At 41.7% G+C, this 22,204-nt stretch overlaps 1 protein-coding gene across 3 annotated transcripts in view; it reads left to right on the plus strand.

The window, feature by feature from the left end:
• The window catches only part of FANCL (FA complementation group L), a 235,619-nt gene that overhangs the window by 117,842 nt on the left and 95,573 nt on the right, over nt 1–22,204 (plus strand). The window lies entirely within an intron of this gene.

The raw sequence follows: 22,204 nt of genomic DNA on the forward strand, positions 1-22,204 counted from the left end.
CCACCCCGTTCATGGACTGGACTTGTGTCAAGGTCAGGACCCCAACACCAAGCCCCCGCACAGCACGAACTCTACGATGAGTACGCATACGAAACATGGCTAGAAAACGGTCGGCTGCTCAGAACGAAGTAACAGAACGCACTGAAGAACAGCAAGGCCTGTGAAGAGCGACCTGAAAAACAGCAACGAGCGGGCAAGATCGCACAGAAAACTCCGATACGAACTGACTGCACACACTGAAGAGCAGATACAAACCCACAAGCACAAACTGAACGGCAGAAAACGATCTGAAAGCCACGAGTCTGAAAAAGCGCGAATCGTCTCTCACCAAACTTTTACTAACACGAGATTAGCAAAAGGAGCCCAAAGGGTGCCGCGCTTGGTTCTGAACCGGCCTTTTCTAGTCTCGTCGTACGTGGTGTACGTCACCGCGTTGTTGTCGATCGGAAATTCCGACAACTTTGTGCGACCGTGTGTAGGCAAAACAAGTTTGAGCCAACATCCGTCGGAAAAAATCCTAGGATTTTGTTGTCGGAATGTCCGAACAAAGTCCGACCGTGTGTACGGGGCATAAGAAATGTGAGTAATTAGCCACTACTAGTGACTTTACATCAGCGGTTAATGTGCTACCTAGATATTTGATACCTTCTGGTTGCCACACATATGAGAATAAATGCTGTAATTTATGTTGTGTATTAATGGGTATACCCAAACTTAAAATAAATTATTTAGATTCATTTATTTTGTAGTAGCATATATGGTTAAACATTGATAGGGTTGAGTGTATTGAAGCCATGGAAGTTTCCACATTTGTTAGCATTAGTATTATGTCATCCGCGAATAAGCTGATGTGACATGTTCGGTATTTTGAATTTGAAAACCAGATTTGCGGGTGTGAGCGCATATATGATGCCAATGGTGCCATTAATCATCCCTGAAGAGTATACTTGGGCAGAGGGGTTTTCGTATAAAGCCATAATGGCAGTGAATATTGGACCAGAGAAGCCAAAGCCGGTCAATACATGGGCTAGGTAACTTCAGTGGATTCTATTGAACGCCTTCTCTGCATCTAATGCTAGGAGTAGAGAAGGCGTTTGTTGCTTTCTTGCCAGATGTATTATATTAATTAAGCGGCGGGTAGCATCTGTGGTTTGCCGGCCTTTAGTGAAACCTGATTGATCCGGGTGGATTAGGAGAGGTATAATGTCTAGCAAGCATTGGGCAATTAGTTTAGCATAAATTTTTAGGTCCTTATTTAGAAGGGACATGGGTCTGAAGTTTTGGGGTGTCGTGGGATCCTTCCCTGGCTTGGGTAGTGTAATTATCAGGGCTCTGAGCATTTTGGATGATAAGGGCGAGCAGGCAGCTGCTGCGCTATATATGTTAGTCATATATGAGGTTAGAATGAATTTCAATGCTTTATAGTACTCCCCTGTGAAGCCATCAGGCCCAGGTGATTTGTTATTAGGTAATGATTCTATAGTCTCTTGGATTTCTAGAGTTGTGAATGGGGAATTCAATGCTACCAGGTGTTCCTGAGACAGTTGGGGGAGTTTTACTCTCTTTAGGAACTTAGTGATTATTTCTGAGTTAGGTTGGCTAGTGTCGGGATCTCGGTTTAGATTGCAAAGTGAACCATGGAAATCGCTAAAAGTGTCAGCTATTGCTTGAGGGTGGTATAGTTTAGCATTAGTGGAAGGGTGGTGGATGAAAGGAATTTTTGTTTTTTGTCTCTGGCCTTTTAGTTTGTTTGCTAATAATTTACTTGCCCTATTACCTTGGGTATAATAAATCATTTTGAACCTCCTATTCGCTTTCTCAAAGCTATCTAACAGTAAAGCTCATAGATCCCGGCGGAGGTTAAACAACTCTTCGGAAAGCGCAGGAGAAGATTTGTTTTTGTTTTGTGTACCTATGCTATTTTTTCTAAAAGGTCATTTATTTGTTTCTGCCGCTGCCTCTTCGCCCTAGCTCCCAATTTGATGAAAAAACCTCTTATATACGCCTCATGGGCATTCCACAATGTAAAGCGTTCATTTACTGAAGTAACATTTATTTTCATAAAAAAATTTTCAGATGCCCTTCTAATTCAGATTTGGTATCTGTTGCAAAAGTCATTAATTGTTAACAAAATAAAGGCGTGGTCTGACCATGTAATGGTGTTAATAGACGTGGTCATTGTTTTTTCTAGCATCCATTTGTCCAGCAGGAACAAGTCTATCCAACTATAGGAGCAATGAGGATTAGAGAAAAAGGTGAAATCCCTCTCACTAGCATGTAAGCAGCGCCATGCATCAAAAAGGTCATGTGATTGAATAGAGCATTAAAGAGAGGCGACATATCTACCATGGTAGGAGGAGGAGTGCATAGCTGGATTAGGAATGATATTGAAGTTTCCGCAAATGAGTAGACCTCCTTGTTGATGCTTGTATAGTCTTCATCGGTTTATTGAAAAAAACATATTTGGTGTGCGTTGAGAGCACATACATTCACCAATATTAGGGTCTTGGAATGACTGTCACAAGCCAGTATTGGGTATCTGCCCAGAGGAGCCTTAACCTCCTTGCGGAGAGTGAAAGACACTGTGTCTTTAATGGCTGTCATGACACCCCTCTTTTTAGAGTCTGCATTTGCTGTGAATATGTGAGGGAAGTTCTTGTGTGAACATTTAGGAGGTGCATTGCAGAAGTGTGTCTCCTGTGTACACAGGACGTCACATTTAAAGCGTAGTGCTTGTCATAGGGACCTGCGTTTTACAGGGTGGGTGAGGCCATTGGAATTAATATATAGGAAAGTCATATTTGGGTATTAAAGTATGTTGTTTGAAGAAGTAGATTGTTTGTTTGTCTTTACTCACTGTGGAAGATGTACACCCTCTAGTGGTCGATTCCGGATAAGGCCTGGTTTCCATCGTCGAGTTTGTGAAAAGCTGTGAGAGAAATCTCAAGTATTTGTAGTTGTTTTACAGCGTGACTGTGTTTAAAAAGGGTAAAACAAAAGAAACGAGGACAGTCATAATATGCAGGTGACATGTTGGTCATGTATTTCTAAGAACCAAAGAACAAAAAGGGGTTGTTGAAACCCATATGCAGCATCCGCAACTCAGGTTAAATGGGGGTGTAAAGAGCCAGTGTTCGTCCTCCACCAAACAGGTGTTACAATGGACAATTTCTACACTTTACCAGATTTAGTTGTGACACTTAGAGTTTTTAGCTGTCACTCAATGCTTTTGTGATAGTGTTGAGGTTCCTCCTTTTTGACAGAGTATATTGGGATAGATCCGCATAGAATTGCAGCTGCATGTATTGGGAATGAATGTGATCTTTTTTACGCATTGCCGCCATAAGTTTCTCTTTGAAGTGGAAGAATTGCAAACGTAAAATTACATCTCTAGGTACTTGGTCTTGGAGGTGGGATGGCTTCGGGAGATGAACTCTGTCCGCTGTAACATCCAAGTCTGAGGCGTCTGGGAGTATTACTTTAAACATGGTGGTGACAAAGGAGGACAGGTCTGCCTGTGGAACTGATTCAGAGATCCCTCTAATTTTCAGGTTATTCCTTCTGTATCTGTCCTCAATGTCTGCTATTTTGGCTTTGACCTACTCCATCTCCTCATCTTTTTTCTCCGAGGCATCTACCAAATCGTTAATGGTGGAAGCAAATTCCCCCAATTTTTGTGTTCCACTTGTTCCACACTAGCTTCCACCTCCCCCAGTTCCTTGTTAAATTTGTGCATGCAAGAGACCATGTCAGCCTGTAATGAGCTTCTCCGTGAAATCAGAATGTCTATCGTTACTGTGTCTAAGACTGGCTGGTTAGCTGTTGGAAACTCATCAATAGAGTCAGACAATTCTCATGTATCCTCTCCAGATTCTGCATTATAGCTCAGTCATGTTGTCTGTTTTGTGTGTCCATTTTAAATCTGGACTTTTCTGGGCTGCCAGACAGGAGTGGAGGAGTTTGAGTTGTGGCTATGGGGAGATCTGCTGGCTGGAGTTTGTGCGCTCATCTTGCTTACCTCCACGCTGCTGCTGATGGAGGAATGCAGTCCGTTCTTATTATTTCCATACAGCCTTCAGAGTTTGTAAAAGATCCCACAAACACCACATATTTTCAGAAAGTACATGACCTGTAGAATAAAAAGAAGGTGCTACTAATGTGTAAGGCCCCATGATCTTTGTGCAAATGTTTATCAAAGTAATGTTTTTGCTGAAAATACACAAATTAATATTAGCATATAAAAACACCGCAATGGTGAAAATCGAATGTATGCAAAAGATCTAAATAACCAAATTTTCTCAAAAAAATCTGAAGGTTTTCATTTTACCCTTACAGCTTTCAGAATTTGCAAAAGACCCCCAAAACATATATTTTCTGAAAGCACATGACCAGTAGAATAAAAGGAAGGTTCTACTGAATTTTTAAGGCCACACAATATTTATGCAAATGTTTATCAAACTTTATCAAGCTTTTTTCACTAAAAAACACACTAAAATCCTTATTTACACACATAAACACAGCATAATTTACAAAACTCTTGCTAAATTCCTACTAAAGCCTCATTCACTTGGGGTGTACTAAAGCGTTCGCCCATGGAGGTGGGGGGGTGCTGTGTTTACCTGCACACGTGTTCTGTGCATCCCTATGCAGGCAGTCCTATTCATGTCAGTTTGGACGGAGCAGCTGCAAGGACAGGTCTGACATCCATGCATTTGTAGGTGCATGGCCCCAAACACAGACAGTGTGAGTTCAGGGACATACACCCACATGAAAGTCAAGTTGGGAACAGTGGCTCCATGCAGCTGCTGCATCCCAATTGATATGGATGGGACTGCCTGCACAGGAATGCACAGAACACCTGCACATTCCCGTGCAGCTGCTGCTGTGATGGCCTGCATGGGGTTGCACAGAACACCTGTGCATCCCTGTGTAGCTAAACACTGCCTGGCTGTAGGTATTCAACGGGATGACAGCGCTGTGCAAGGGGAAACTATTTGTTTTTTTCTTTTTCTTGTAGGAGTTCAATAAAGTGTTACTATTGTAGTTATTTGCATCTGTGTATTTATTTTGTTGCAATGTTTTAAATACTTTGTAACAACATTGAGTGTGGGAAGCCCTGTGCTCTTATATGGAAGTGCCAAGGTGTTGTGAGACAAAAAATGTGCTATAAAATTTAATATGCACTACAATATTTTTAAATAACTACAATAATAACACTTTTTGTGCAATAAAATGAATTCAAGAGTATTATATGCAAATCGTATCATGTAAACCAAGGGTAGGCAACCTTGACCATGCCATACGGCACTGCGTCGATTTAACTGACAATTGCGCGCTCGTGCGACGATGTACCCAAACAAAATTAACGTCTTTTTTTCCCACAAATAGATTTTTCTTTTGGTGGTATTTTATCACCTCTGTGGTTTTAATTTTTTTACACTATAAACAAAAGAGCGAAAGTTTTGAAAAAAACACTATCTTTTACTTTTTTCTATATTAATTATCACTATTTCTTTTTCAAAAAAACTTTTTTTCCTCACTTTAGGCCGATATGTATTCTTCTTCTACATATTTTTGGTAAAAAAAAATTGCAATAAGCGTATATTGATTGATTTGCGCAAAAGTTATAGCGTCTACAAAATAGGGGAAAGATTTATGGCATTTTAATTATTATTATTATTATTATTAATATATATATATAGGAGTTTACATGCTTCATGTCCGCGGCAAAGTTGACCAGTCATGTAGTGATGCCTCCTTCCGGACGCTACACATTCAGGTCAATAGGGAAGCACTGCGAACGTCCCACAACTGTGTGCAATGCATGCGCTTGCAGTGCATTTGTCGCCAAAAAGGGGGTTAAAACCGGTGATTAAGAGACGTTGCATCACTTTCTCACAGCTTGTCAGTAGCCTCTGGAGTGTGATCCGAACACGTATCGGGCTTCAGAGGCAAGGGAGATTTAGACACAAGTCTAAATCTACCCATAGTCCCCTTTTACACAGGCGCCTCGGTGGAATGGAATCCGCTTGCTCAGCTGATCTCCACTGAGCAGGCAGATGACAGGTCCATCTCGGCTCACTGTGCAGAGAGGAGATGGATACAGTCCCGCTGTCCCCTATGGGGAATTAGGGTGAAAACGGACTGCCTGTCCGTTTTCATCAGATCCGATCCGCCAGATGAATGGAAAATAGGACCACCATCCACCTGTATTTTGCGGATCGGATGGCGGCGGATGTCAACGAACATGCCACTGCTGACATCCCCCACTCGTTAGTGAGGGGGGGGGTTGGAGGGTCTTCAGATCCGCCTGATAAACTGACAGGTGGACCTGATCGGACAGCCCGTGTGAAAGGGCCCTTCCTATATTTTTCTTCTTTTTTGCAATTTTATTTATTTATTTTCTTAACAGGCACAATTTTTTTAAAGAACTTTTTTTTTTGGGTGGGGTGGTTAGGAGGGCTTTGGGGAGACATCAGGGTTCTAAACAGACCCCTAATGTTACACACACACAAACACACACACACACAGTATCTCACAAAAGTGAGTACACGCCTCATGTTTTTGTAAATATTTTATTATATCTTTTCATTTGACAACACTGAAGAAATGACACTTTGTTACAGTGTAAGGTAGTGAGTGTATGGCTTGTATAACAGTGTAAATTTGCTGTCCCTTCAAAATAACTCAACACAGCCATTAATGTCTAAACCGCTGGCAACAAAAGTGAGTACACCCCTGAGTGAAAATGTCCAAATTGGGCCCAATTAGCCATTTTCCCTCCCTGGTGTCTTGTGACTCGTTAGTGTTACAAGGTCTCAGGTGTGAATGGGGAGCAGGTGTGTTAAATTTGGTGTTATCGCTCTCACTCTCTTATACTGGTCACTGGAAGTTCAACGTGGCACCTCATGGCAAAGATGAGGATTTATAAAAAAGAATTGTTGCTCTACATAAAGATGGCCTAGGCTATAAGAAGATTGCCAAGACCCTGGAACTGAGCTGCAGCACGGTGGCCAAGACCATACAGCAGTTTAACAGGACAGGTTCCACTCAGAACAGGCCTCGCCATGGTCGACCAAAGAGGTTGAGTGCATGTGCTCAGCGCCGTATCTAGAGGTTGTCTTTGGGAAATAAACCTACGAATGCTGCCGGTGTCTTGCCGAGAAAGTTCCCCCGGCGGATAAGAACCCCCCCTGTACTGCGCAGAGCTTGCGCAGTACGAACGACTAAGGAGCCGCCGAAAATAGCCGAAGCTGAAAACCTTCAGTCAGCTGTACACGGCGCCTGCGCCCCGGGTCCAGGTTCAAGCTCCACCATCCAAGTGGACCTAGAGGTAGAATAAAAAAGTGCCAAGCGAGGCCCTGCCCCAAGCGTGGCGAGCGGCCCTCTTACAGGCGCCGTGTACAGCTGATTTACAACTATTCGGCTTCGACTATTTCCGCCGGCTCGTACTGCGCAAGCGCTGCACCTGCGCAGTACAGTGGGGTCCTTATCCGCCAAGGGGAACTTTCTCGGCAGAACACCGGCATTGCTGCAGAGGTTGAAGGGGTGGGGGGGTCAGCCTGTCAGTACTCAGACCATACGCCGCACACTGCATCAAATTGGTCTGCATGGCTGTCATCCCAGAAGAAGGCCTCTTCTAAAGATGATGCACAAGAAAGCCTGCAAACAGTTTGCTGAAGACAAGCAGACTAAGGACATGAATTACTGGAACCATGTCCTGTGGTCTGATGAGTCCAAGATAAACGTATTTGGTTCAGATGGTGTCAAGCATGTGTGGTAGCAGCCAGGTGAGGAGTAGAAAGATAAGTGTGTCTTGCCTACAGTCAAAAATGGTGGTGGGAGTGTCATGGTCTGGGGCTGCATGAGTGCTGCCAGCACTGGGGAGCTACAATTCATTGAGGGAACCATGAATGCCAACATGTACTGTGACATACTGAAGCAGCTCAGAGACTGGGCCGCAGGGCAATATTCCAACATAATGAACCCAAACACACCTCCAAGACGACCACTGCCTTGCTAAAGAAGCTAAGGGTAAAGGTGATGGACTGGCCAAGCATGTCTCCAGACCTAAACCCTATTAAAGTGGATGTAAACCCGATTTTTTTTTTTTTTTTTTTTATCATACTGTAGAGTATAAGATTTCCTATCATTTGAGCCCAGTCTTGCCACACATAGTTAATCCATCTCTGAGCAATCCTCTTTTATTGTTCAGTGAGATAAATCTTGACAAACTGAGAAAAACTTTGTCAAATCCTCCCCCTTGCTGTGAGTGACAGGTGATTTACATATCTTGTGCACTAGCCTAAGACATGCTTTATTTTTTAATTCCCTCCCCCACTCCTTTCTTCAGTAGCTCTGCAAGGATTGGCTGTTCCACACCTCAGCATGATTTGGCATGCTGAAGTCATGTGGTTACTTTCCTGTCTTTTCGCTGGATGTTAGAGATCATAGCAGAAGTTCAGTGTTAGAAATACACAGGAGAAAATGCATATTGACAAGGAGTGTAGAGGTGGGCGGGGAGTCTACCCACCGAGCTCCAGACAACAGACCCACCCACAGAATATGCAGTTTTTGGGGTCTAATATATATATATATAAGATACATGCAGGAGGCATGTATATCCTTATAGATAACCCCTATGGCAGTAGTTTAGAAAGGATGACATTGGGTTTACATCTACTTTAAGCATCTGTGGGGCATCCTCAAATGGAAGGTGGAGCAGCGCAAGGTCTCTAACATCCACAAGCTCCATGATGTCATCATGGAGGAGTGGAAGAGGACTCCAGTGGCAACCTGTGATGCTCTGGTGAACTCTATGCCCAAGAGGGTTAAGGCAGTGCTGGAAAATAATGGTGGCCACACAAAATATTGACACTTTGGGCCAAATTTGGACATTTTCACTTAGGGGTGTACTCATTTTTGTTGCCAGTGGTTTAGACATTAATGGCTGTGTGAGTTATTTTGAAGGGACAGCAAATTTACAATGTTTTAGAAGCTGTATACTAACTACTTTACATTGTAGCAAAGTGTAATTTTTTCAGTGTTGTCACACGTAAAGATGTAATAAAATATTTACAAAAATGCGAGTGGTGTACTCACTTTTGTGAGATACTGGGGGTTATTTACGAAAGGCAAATCCACTTTGCACTGCAAGTGCACTTGGAAGTGCAGTCGCTCTAAATCTAAGGGGTAGATCTGAAATGAGGGAGGCTCTGCTGATTTTATCATCCAATCGTGTTTTTTATTTTCCTTGCATGTCCCCCTCGGTTCTACAGCGGCTTTACTTCCAAGTGCACTTTCAGTGCAAAGTGGATTTTCCCTTAGTGAATAACCCCCACAGTGTGTGTGTTTGTGTGTGTGTGTATACAGTGGATATAAAAAGTCTACACACCCCTGTTAAAATGTCAGGTTTCTGTGATGTAAAAAATGAGACAAAGATAAATTATTTCAGACTTTTTTTTCCACCTTTTTATTGTGACCCTATAAACTGTACAACTCATTTGAACAACAAACTGAAATCTTTTAGGTGGAGGGAAGTAAAAATAAAACACTAAAATAATATGGTTGCATAAGTGTGCACACCCTTACACTAATGCCCCGTACACGTGGTCGGACATTGATCGGACATTCCGACAACAAAATCCATGGATTTTTTCCGACGGATGTTGGCTCAAACTTGCCTTGCATACACACGGTCACACAAAGTTGTCGGAAAATCCGATCATTCTGAACACGGTGACGTAAAACACGTACGTCGGGACTATAAACGGGGCAGTAGCCAATAGCTTTCATCTCTTTATTTATTCTGAGCATGCGTGGCACTTTGTGCGTCGGATTTGTGTACACACGATCGGAAATTCCTACAACGGATTTTGTTGTCGGAAAATTTTATAGCCTGCTCTCATATTTGTGTGTCGGAAAATCCAATGGAAAATGTGTGATGGAGCCTACACACGGTCGGAATTTCCCATAACAAGGTCCTATCACACATTTTCCGTCGGAAAATCCGACCATGTGTACGGGGCATAATACTTTGTTGAAGCACCTTTTGATTTTATTACAGCACTCAGTCTTTTTGGGTATGACTCTATCAACATGGCACATCTTGACTTGGCAATATTTGCCTACTCTTCTTTGCAAAAACATTCCAAATCTGTCAGATTGTAAGGGCGTCTCTTGTGCACAGCCCTCTTCAGATCACCACAAATTTTCAATTGGATTCAGGTCTGGGCTCTGGCTGGGCCATTCCAAAACTTTAATCTTCTGGTGAAGCCATGCCTTTGTTGATTTGGATGTAGGTTTTGGGTTGTTCTAATGCTGAAAGGTGAAGTTCCCCTTCATGTTCAGCTTTCTAGCAGAAGCCTGTAGGTTTTGTGCCAATATTGACTGGTATTTGGAGCTGGTCATAATTCCCTCTACCTTGACTAAGGCCCCTGTTCCAGTTGAAGAAAAACAGCCCCAAAGCATGATGCTACCACCACCATGCTTCACTGTGGGTATGGTGTTCTTTTGGTGATGTGCAGTGTTGTTTTTGCGACAAACAAAAAAGTTCAACCTTGGTTTCATCAGATCATAACATACCATAACATATTTTCCCACATGCTTTTGGGAGACTTCAGATGTGTTTTTGCAAAATTTAGCCAGGCTTGGATGTTTTTCTTGGTAAGAAAAGGCTTCCGTCTTGCCACTCTACCCTATAGCCCAGACATATGAAGAATATGGGAGACTGTTGTCACATGTGCCACACAACCAATACTTGCCAGATATTCCTGCAGCTCCTTTAATGTTGCTGTAGGCCTCTTGGCAGCCTCCCTGACCAGTTTTCTTGTCGTCTTTTCATCAATTTTGGGGGGACGTTCAGTTCTTAGTAACGTCACTGTTGTGCATATTTTCTCCACTTGATGATGACTGACTTCACTGTGTTCCATGGTATATCTAATGCCTTGAAAATTCTTTTTGTACCCTTCTCCTGACTGATACCTTTTAACAAGGAGACCCCTCTAATGCTTTGGAAGCTTTCTGCGGACCATAGCTTTTGCTGTAGATGCGACCTAAGAAAAAGTCAGGAAAGACCTACTAGAACAGCTGAGCTTTATTTGGGGTTAATCAGAGGCACTCTAAATTATGGCAGGTGTGTACTGACTCCTATTTAACATCAGTTTGAATGTGATTGCTTTATTCTGTACATAGCTACAACCCCAGTTATAAGAGGGTGTGCACACTTATGCAACCACATTATTTTAGCTTTTTATTTTTTACTTCCCCTCCCTAAAAGATTTCAGTTTGTTTTTCAATTGAGTTGTACAGTTTATAGGTCACATTAAAGATAGAAAAAGTTCTGAAATTATTTATCTTTATCTCATTTTTTTTTTACCTCCCAGAAACCTGACATTTTAACAGGGGTGTGTAGACTTTTTATATCCACTGTGTATATGTGTGTGTGTATAATATAAATATATATATATATGTATGTATGTATGTATGTATGTGTGTGTGTGTGTGTGCGCATATATGTATATATATATCTATATCGATCAGGCATAACATTATGGCCACTGATAGGTAGTTACAATGACACCTGACAGTCGTATATTGGGCAGGAAGTGAACATGTTGTACTTGAAGTTGATGTGTTGAATGCAGAAAAAATGGGCAAGTTTAAGAATTTGAGCTCCTTTGACAAGGGCCAAATTGCATTGGGTAGATGGCTTAGTCAGAGGAGTTCAAAAACTGCAACTGTTGTGGGATGTTCCCAGTCTACAGTGTTTCAAGGAAGGAAAACTAGCAAACTAGAGACAAGGTCATGGGTGGACAAGACTCATTGATGCACATGGGAAAGGAAGGTTACTGTAGCTCAAATTGCTGAAAAGTTAATGCTGGTTCGGATAGGTGTCAGAGCACACATTGCATTGCAGTTTGTTGTTTTGTATGGAGCTGCATAGCCACAGACTAGTCAGGGTGCCATGCTGACCATGGGTATGTGAGCATCAAAGCTGGACCATGGAGCAATGGAAGAAGGTGGTTTTGTTCTGATGAATTCAAGAATGGTTTGAGGAACACAACAATGAGTTTGAGGAGGCCTTACCTTGCCACGTACAGGACTTAAAGGATCCGCTACTAATTGCTTGGTGCCAGATACCACAGCATACCTTTTTAGAGGTCCAGTGTACTTAATGCCGCGACAGGTTATGGTAGGTGGTTATAATATTATGGTTGATTGGTATATATCTAGCAGGAAGATAAGAGTAAGGTCAAACGGATCAGGTTAGTGATTCTAATTGAAGCCAGTACGGTAATTAGCTTTTTCAGAATGAGAACTCAACAATGGCAATGTCCCATGTTTCTTTCAGGAGAAACGTCCCTAAAGCAAAATGTTACCAAAGCAGGGAGAAGAAAAGTGTTCACCTATCGCTTTGCTTAACTGCTGGGTCCTGACCAAACCAACATGTTGGAGCTCACACAGGGTTATGGAACAAGGTGATAGTGATGGGCAAATCGGAAGGCACCTAGCATTGTCACGTGAGAGAGGGAGTGAGTCACATGATAGGTATTTTGCTTCCAGCAGCTGAATGTAATGCCACAGGACTGAGGAAAGAGGAGTATGAGCTTCTGGGGAGGGAATTTAAAGCTGTTCTTTAGCCTTTTTACAAAAAAATAAAAAGTCAGCAGCTACAAATGCTGTAGATGCTGACTTTTAATAAAAGGTCCAGCCCTGTGTTCACCCGAACTGTTACTTCTCTGGCCTTCGGGTGGCGCCGGCATGTTTACTGTGGGTAGCTGGCTGTGACTCCTTGCGACATCACAGCCAGCTGCCCACTGTGCGTGCACAAGCCACATTACACTTTGAATGGTCCTACAGCCTTCTGGGACCTGTGATGTATCCCAGAAGGTTGCGGGCAGGGGGGAAAACTTCCGGTAGATTGCTGCAGCGCAGGTGAGAGTGACCACAAGTGAGAGTGAGTACCTGTCAAAACCAGGTACATGCGCCCCCCCCCAAAAAAAAAGTGTCAAAATTTAGAAGAGGAGTAGGGAAGCAGGGTATAAAGCGGAACTTCCCTGTTAGGATGAAGTTCCGCTTTATCTGAACCAGCATCGACAAAGAAAAGGTTCACTTTAAGGGCCTATTCAAACCATTGTGCTGTGCTAATGTGTACTCTATGGTAACATGCAGCCCGTGTTGGTGTGCCTGAATGGCACCCCCAAGCACCTTGCCAATGGATGTGCATTGCAGCATACTACAATGCATAGTAACACACTACCGTGGATTGCAGTATGTTGTGTTACAAAAAATAGTACATAAACCTCTTTTGGTGCATTAAGCGGCCTATATAAATGGCCACACTAATACAACATAATTTCACGCGCCGTATAATGTGCGTTAATACAGCATAACCGTACAAAGGTTCTAAGGATGGCTGCATCACAGTGCTCATATACGTATTCTATTTACAGCAATGCTATTAAAAAGTCATGAAACATGACTATGGAAAATAAAATATAAAAACAAGGCTTGTACAAGACAGATCAAAAAATAAAGCAAAAGCAATAAGGAAATATATTTGTTTTATAGCGTAATAAATCTGTAAAGGTTCAGAAGAGTGAATTAAAAAAAATATATATTAGAATTGGCATTACAGTTAATTCACTTTTAACTGAATGTTTGTTTTCTGTCCGTTTAAGTCCAACAAAGCAGCTCTTTTGTGTGTGTGTGTATATTTGATATCGGATAATTAAAACCTCCATGCCTAAAGTATTAATCTTTTGTGCTTGAATTTCACGCAAGCAATAAGAGCCTCCGTCAATGCTGCGCTAATTTCATACATATAAAAGTGGTTATTTTAATGAATCTGTACCGTCGTTAGTAAAGACTACTGTAAGTTCTTAGAGCTTAAGTTATTAAGTAAATTGTCTGAAGAATTGTTTTCTTTTAAAGCCATTTCACAGTTGGCGAAATGACTGTTTCAGTTACTAGTCTGTTAAGCAATGCTATAAAGGTGATTACTATGTGCCTTCTTCCTTGGAAGGTATCTCTCTAATTTTACCCTACATCATTAAGTTGGTGAAGCAAAGCCTGTGCTTTCCCCCGCGATAGACTACAAACGCAATTTTTTTTTTTTTTTTTTTAATCCTTTCGTTAATCTAATCTTGCTTGTTTTTACTGTTAGATGCAACATCCCCATCACAGCCAAAATCCAGTTATAAAGTAAGCGGCGTTTTTTAACGGCTTATTTTGTTTAGTTCTTACCGACGTATATAAAATAGCAGCTGGTACATTAAGTGAGGAAGTTAACGCACCCGCATTAACAGAGAGGCTCTCATTATTTAAACCTAGGTTTTCTGAACTGTTTGTGACTTTTTAATAATACCCTTTCTTGCCTGCAGCCATTCAGACTTCCCTAAGCTCACAAAGCTAAGTAGTTCAATTTTTCAGCTTTTATCTTTGCCCAGGAGAAGATAAATGAAAACGGGGGCAAAGAATATTTGTGGTGGTGGGAGTGTAATCCTACGGTTGGTGTGAAGGGATAAGAACACATTCATTTAGTATGCAGAAACAATAGCCCATATCGGTGTCTATTGAAGCTATACACATGAGTCACGTGTAAAATAATCTGGTCTTGTGATGGCCTAGTATTAAGGTCAGGGATCTTATTTCTCAACTGCTATAGGCTTATTTTGTGGTTTATGTAAAATCTGTTTTAACTGCAATGAACTGGCTCCAAGGTTAGAGATTAAGATTTATTTGCTCAAAGGCAGTGTTATTTATTTTTTAATGTTTAGTTTCTTCATAAAAGCTTAGAATGCGTATTGATTCTCCTGAAAAGGCACATACCATAATAGGACTATATAGGTAAGGATTAAAAAGGCAAAAAAATACTACTGAATAGGTAGTGAGGAATAACGTATACAGTTGTGCTGTCTTCTGACTGATGTACAGTGAACATGACATTGTTTATCTAAGCAGGATTCTCATAGGATTTTAAAGAGTAATTCCAGATATGGCATTTTTTACATAGTTACATCCATCCACCGATCAGGCTTAATATTATGACCGCTGATAGGTAAAGTGAACAACATTGGTTATCTTGTTGCAATGCAACCTGAAAGTCTGTGGGATATGTTAGGCAGCATGTTGTCCATGAAGTTGTCGTGTTGAAAGCATGAAAAATGGGCAAGCATAAGGATTCAAGCAACTCTGGAAAGGGCCAAATTGCAATGACTAGAATAATGGGTCAGAGCATCTCCAAAACTGCAGCTCTTGTAGGACGTCTTAGCTCTGACGCTATTCAGAAAAGGCTTTGCTTTGCATTTTCTTAATGCATACAAAGCATTCTCTAAATGAACAAGATGGAGAGTGTGATGTCACCACCCCAACTCTCCACCGTGTCCTATAGAGAATGTTTTGCATTCATTGAGCAAATGCAAAGCATTCTCTGAATGGTCCTTGTGCCGAGCGGCTGACCTCCTGTGTTTACGATGAGGGCAGCTGGTCAGCACAGGACCTGAAAGCTAGTGTAGATCATTTGAGTAATGATGCATACTACAGTGATTTCCAGCTTCCAGTAGAGGGATCCCACAGGTATGGTATATGCATAGTTACACTGGTCCAAGTTGATTACATGGGCCACCTTGGTTACAGGGATGCTGAAACTCACAGTAGTAGACTGTGCTACATACAGGCAGCGCTGTCCTGTTTCTGGTGCTGCTGGAGCGAATAGACGCCTGTATACGGAATACAGGGAGGGGCTCTCTCCCTTACCTCTGCCATTCAGCAAACTTTTTGTATTTTTTTTTTTTTTTTTTTTAGTGAATACAAGATGTTTTCTGATTGGATGACGTGTTGAACAAAGCATTATTTGCCCCTCCTCTGTTCCTCATCTAAATGCCCACTATAACTCTTCGTAGACAGAAATGCCTCTTCTGTGTTTCACTTTGTTTACTGGGGTCTAACTTTTTTGCTTTATGGCTAAGCCCTGCCAAGTGCAATTCTACTGTCTGTTTAATCGTTTTTATTTACTTCTACGAAACTTACTGGCTATTTTCCATCTTAGGGAACTGACAACAACAGCCTGGAACATTATCCCCTGCTTGAGTTCCTATATTAGTCTTCTTTGGGTGTGGTGCCTTCCTTAGTTTTAGCCATCTGGTCCTGGTGACTTGTGTTAGGTTTCTCAAGTCGATTTCTAATTCTGTCTTCTGTTAGCCATGAGGGTGCTTTCTGTGAAGTGTTATTAAAATTAACATTTTAGACTTGATTACTGTATCCCCTGGCTTACACCCGAGGGTCCTTAAAGCGGAGATCCACCCAGAAATGGAACTTCCGCTGTTTAGATCCCCCCTCCAGTATCACATTTGACACCTTTCAGGGGGGAGGGTGGAGCAGATACCTGTCAAATCCAGATGTCTTCAACCACTTCTGGGAAAAATCGCTGCCTATTGTGCGGCGATCTATGCAATGTCCGTACACACGTCACAGAAGACAGCAGGGACCAATCAGTACATGCAGCTCGACTTGCGCATGTGCAGTAGGGAACCAGTAGTGAAGCCGAAAGTCTTCATGAAGAATTGTTCTTGCCAGACCAATCTATTAACCTTCTATGAAGAAGTGAGCTGCCATCTAGATAAAGGAAGGCCTGTGGATGTGGTGTATCTGGATTTTGCAAAGGCATTCAATACAGTTCCCCACAAACATTTACTGTACAAACTAAGGTATGTAGGCATGGACTATAGTCCAAAGGTTGGTGATAAATGTTGAGTACTCTGAATGGTCTTGTGTGGATAGTGGGGTCCCCCAAGGATCTGTCCTCAGACCAATCCTGTGTAATTTACTCATAAACGATCGAGAGGATAGGATAAACAGCTCAATCTCAGTATTTGCGGACAATACAAAGTTAAGCGGGGCAATAACTACTACGCAGGATGTGGAAACCTTGCAAGATGACCTAAACGAAATAATGGGGTGGGCAACTACATGGCACATGAGGTTTGATGTTGAAAAATGTAAGGTAAAGCATTTGGGTGCCAAAAATACAAATGCAAGTTACTCACTAGGGGGAGAACCTCTGGGACAATCTAGGATGAAAATGGACCTGGGGATCCTAATAGTTGACTGTCTCAGAAATGGGGCAATGCCAAGCTGCTACAAGCAAAGCCAATAGAATATTGGCATGCATTTACAAAGGGAATTCAATCCAGAGATAAAATGTTAATTCTCCCACTCTACAAGACTCTGGTCCGGCCACATCCTGAGTTCTGGGCACCGGTCCTCAAGAAGGATGTGCTGGGACTGGAGAGAGTCCAGAGAAGGGCAACAAAGCTAATTAAGGGAATGGAGGACCTCAGCTATGGGGAGAGACTTCAAGTATTGAACTTATTCTCTCTCTGGAGAGGAGACGCTAGAACTAGGATATGATATCAATGTACAAATACCATACTGGTGACCCTAGCAGAGGGAAAAAACTATTCAGTAAAAGGGAATTTAAAAAGACACGTGGCCATTCACTAAAATTGGAAGAGAAGCTGTTTCACCTTAAACTGCGTAGAGGATTCTTTACTGTCAAAGCGGTAAGGATGTGGAATTCTCTTCCACAAGCAGTGGTATCGGCAGGGAGTGTCAATAGTTTAAAAAAACAATTAGATGGGCACCTTAAGGACCACAACATACAGGGGTATACAATGTACTATTGACATAAATGCCTACACACACACTCACACATCATAGGTTGAACTGGGTGGACTGGTGTCTTTTTTTTCAACCTCACCAACTATGTAACAGGTCCTAGAAGGTTGCATGCCCATTCATAAAGTGCAGAGTGGCTCGTACATGTGCAGGGGGAAGCAGCTGTGAAGCTGCAAGCAGTCACAGCTGGCTTCCCAAGGTAAACATGTAGGTGCTGGGAGCCAAAGACAAAGAGCTGGCTCGGATGAGGAACACACTGGATCCCTGGACACTGAGACGCTTTACAGGCGTTTTAGCGCTAAAAAAGCACCTGTAAATCGCCTCTCTTCTCACTGCAGTGTGAAAGCCCAAGTGCTTTCACACTGGAGCGGTGTGCTTGCGGGACGTTAAAAAAAGTCCTGCAAGCAGCATCTTTGGGGCGGTTTAGGAGCGGTGAATACACTGCTCCCAAAACACCCCTGCCATTGAAATCAATGGCCAGCGCTGCCGAAGAGCCTGCAAAGCACTAACCCTTTTTCGGCCGCTAGCGGGGGTTAAAAGTGCCCCGCTATCGGGCGAAAAGCACCGCTAAAAGGACTGTTAAGCGCAGGTAAAACTATTGCTAACGTGGCTGCTGCTTCATTGTGAAAGTTGCCTAAAAGTCAGCAGCTATGGTATTTGTAGCTACTGACTACATTTTTTGTTTCTACAACCGCTACAGACATTTCCCAGTTTGTTTCTGTTTTTATAGTTGAGTTTGTTAGCGTTTTGTTTGCTGTGTTGCACAGCTCTCAATTTGACTGCTTTTGGACATCCCAAATGTCTCTAAATATTTTCTCTCAATGAATGAGTTTTAAACTCGCTTTAAAATTCATGGAAGTTTATAAAGGGACACCGGCCCCATCCCTCTTTGTTTATCATCTTGCTTTCAGCACTGTTTGGGCAAATTGAGGCATGCTGCTCATTATACCATGCTAGTCACTATTTTTTGTGTGCTAGTGTACAGATCCACACATAGGCAGCAATATAACCCAAATACATATGAAGTCTGTGTCCTGCCCCGCAAAGACTTTAAAAAAAAAAGATTTTACAGTGAGTACAAAGAAGCAGTTTTCCCTTTAACTGCAAATTGAGCCAGGCGTTTTATTAGGGCTTGTTTGCGCCATCTATGTGTCTCCTTTTTTTCATCTTTTGTGTGTGTGTGTTAGAGCTGCACAATTAATCGTTAAAAAATCGTGATCTCGATTCAACCCCCCCTCACGATCTTAATCCGGCATTTCCACAATTCTATGTAACAAGTGCGTTCTCTGCTCAGAGCTGAAAAAAAAACCAAAAAAAAGCCAGCAAATGTTTGTCAACATTCCTCAGCGCTGGCAGATAAAGAGAAACATTGTAACATTTCGTTCTTTTCGATCAAAGGGAGGAACTTTGGTCAGTTTAACCACTTCAGCCCTGGAAGGATTTACCCCCTTAATGACCAGGCCATTTTTTGCAATACGGCACTGCGTTACTTTAACTGACAATTGCGCACGCGTGCGACGCTGTACCCAAATAAAATTTATGTCCTTTTTTTTCCCCACAAATGGAGATTTCTTTTGGTGGTACTTGATCAACTCTATGGTTTTTATTTTTTGCACTATAAACAAAAAAAAGGCCGACCATTTTGAAACAAAAACTATATTTTTTATATTTAGATTTTTTTACTTTCTGCTATAATACATCCAAAAAAAAATGTAAAAAACAAATTCCTTCAAAAATGTATGCCAATATGTATTCTTCTACATAATTTTTGGTAAAAAAAAATCCCAATAAGCATATATTGATTGGTTTGCGCAAGATTTATAGCATCTATAAAGTATGGACTTTTATTTTTTAATTGTTTTTACTGGTAATGGCAGCGATCAGCAATTTTTGGTGGGACTGCAACATTGCGGCGGACAAATCTGACCCTAAGTGACACCTTTTGAGGACCAGTGACACCAAAACAGTGATCAGTGCTAAAAAAAATGCACTGATCACTGTATAAATGACACTGGCAGGGAAGGGGTTAACATCAGGGGCGATCAAAGGGTTAATTGTGCTCCCTGTTTGTGCTTTCTTGTGTGGGGGAAGTACTGACAGGAAGAACACAGAGATCGCTGTTCCTGATTACTAGGAACAGAAGATCTCCACGTTCTCTCCTGTCAGAATGGGGAACTGCCTTGTTTACATAGGCAGATCCCCGTTCTGCCTATCCGTGCAGCGATTGCGCGCGCCCACAGTATCTATTGCATTAAACAGTGTACAGGTACGGTGTTTTGTGCAATAGAACAGCACTGCCACAGTATATATGCGGTGGGCGGTCTTTAACCACTTCCCGCCCGACTATAGCAGATTAACAGCCGGGTGGTGGTTCTGTTATCCTGATTGGGCGTCATATGACGTCCAGCAGGATAACATGCCAGCGCGCAGCATGGCGATCGCTAGTGTGGCATGTTAGTCTGACACACCTCATCTCCGGGCAGGAAGGGGAGAAAGTGCCTGGTATTGAAGTGGTTAAGCAGTTAAAGACTAAGCCTTTTTCTAACACTTGCTGCTTACAAGTTAAAATCAGTATTTTTTGCTAGAAAATTACTTAGAACCCGAAAACATTTATATAGATTTTTTTTTTTTAGCAGAGACCCTAAGAGTAAAATGACGGTTGTTGCAATATTTTATGTCAGATGGTATTTGCGCAGCGTTCTTTCAAACGCAATTTTTTGGGAAAAAATACACTTCAAAGAATTAAAAAAAAATTAAAGTAAAGTTAGCCCAATTTTTTTGTCTAATGTGAAAGATGATGTTACATCACAAGAATCGTGAGAGAATTGCAATCTTTATTCTAAGCAAAAAAATTGTGATTCTTATTTTAGCCAGAATCGTGCAGCTCTAGTGTATGTTGTGTTTTTTGGGGGGTTTTTTATGCCATTTGAGAGAAAAAAACAAAGTAGGACTGCACAGAAAACAGTTATTTCATGCATAAATATCCTTTTTTTTTTATACACGGAATTTGAATGATATGAGCAAACAAAATAAAGTTAATCTATGGGAACATTGCTAGGCCATTATAGATGGCATTGCTTGGTCATATTTCTATATTACCACTGTCTAGAGCAGATTTCCCCAAATTTTGTCAGTTGAGGAGTGGCATTCAGACATTTTAAGTGGTCATAAGCTTGAAAATATAACTATATCTCAGTGAGAAGGTCTCCAATTTTATGCTGATGCTTAGTGCTGAGTACTTGTCAAGAGTTTGGAACTATATGAGATAGTTAAGAGCCACTGGTTTGGGTTGACTTAAATAATAATTTTACAGAAAACCGTACTCATGAAGAGCTCCAGTGCTGGTGGTTAACATTTTGGCACCAGAAAAACATCTACATTCAGTTTGGTTATATTTAATTTCGTATGCATTTGCTTTTCATTTAGTTCAAGGAACATTACAATGATCTAATATAGAGAAATTGGAAACCTCATGCAAGGCCTTTAGAATACAATATTTTGTCCAACTTAATTGATACATCAGCTACAAAAATTAAACAATCTAAAGCAATAAGCCAGAAAGTAATTCTGGGAACGCTTTCTTGTAATTCTTGTGATTTTATCTTACTTTTTTTATTTTTTTTAGCTTAATTATAGATGTCCATAAAGACCAATTAGAGTCTGGTATTACAGTTCAAGTAAAGAATATTACATTATTTTTTAATTTGTACTATGTATATGTGCTTAGAACTGTAATGCCGCGTACGCACGATCGGATTTTCAGGCGGGAAATGTTGGATGTGAGCTTGTTGGCTGAAAGTCCGACCGTGTGTATGCTCCATCGAACATTTGTTGGCGGGCTTTCAGCCAACAAATGTTGGCTAGCAGGTTCTCAAATTTTCCACCATCAAAACTTTGTTGTCGGACTTTACGATCGTGTGTACATAAGTCCGTCGCACAAAAGTTCACGCATGTTTAGAGTCAAGTACGAGCCGGAAGCGCTCGGTCTTATAAAATTAGCGTTCGTAATGGAGATATCACATGACTATTGAACTTCCTTTTTATCGGATCGCCATACGTCTTGTAGGTCACTACATTCGTAATTGTTGGCCAATATTTGTGTGACCGTGTGTATGCAAGACAAGTTGGAGCCAACAACCTTCGAACAAAATTCCACGGTTTTGTTGTCAGAAAGTCTGATCGTGTGTACAGGGCATATAGCTACATTTGCATGGGTGACTAGCAGCAGTGCGAATGACAAGGCTGTAACTGCTGGACGCAGTTTGTGTGCATCCAGCAGCAATCATATCAGGTAAATGCTGGCTTTGTGGACAGCCACAGATAGGTGCAGGTGCCGCCAACTTGTCATTGAAATTTTCAGGGCTTGGTGGCTGTAACTAGTCGCTCACAGGTGGAAAAAACAGCTGCAAGAATCAGCAGATTCCTGCCATTGTCATTTGCACCGCCGTTTGTTGCCCATGCGAATGTAGCCTTAAGGCTGTGTCTGCAGCACATTGGAGAGCTGGACCATGGAGTATAGGTCTGG

The sequence above is a fragment of the Aquarana catesbeiana genome, linkage group LG04 (assembly GCF_042186555.1).
Source record: "Aquarana catesbeiana isolate 2022-GZ linkage group LG04, ASM4218655v1, whole genome shotgun sequence".
NCBI classification, from domain to species: domain Eukaryota; kingdom Metazoa; phylum Chordata; class Amphibia; order Anura; family Ranidae; genus Aquarana; species Aquarana catesbeiana.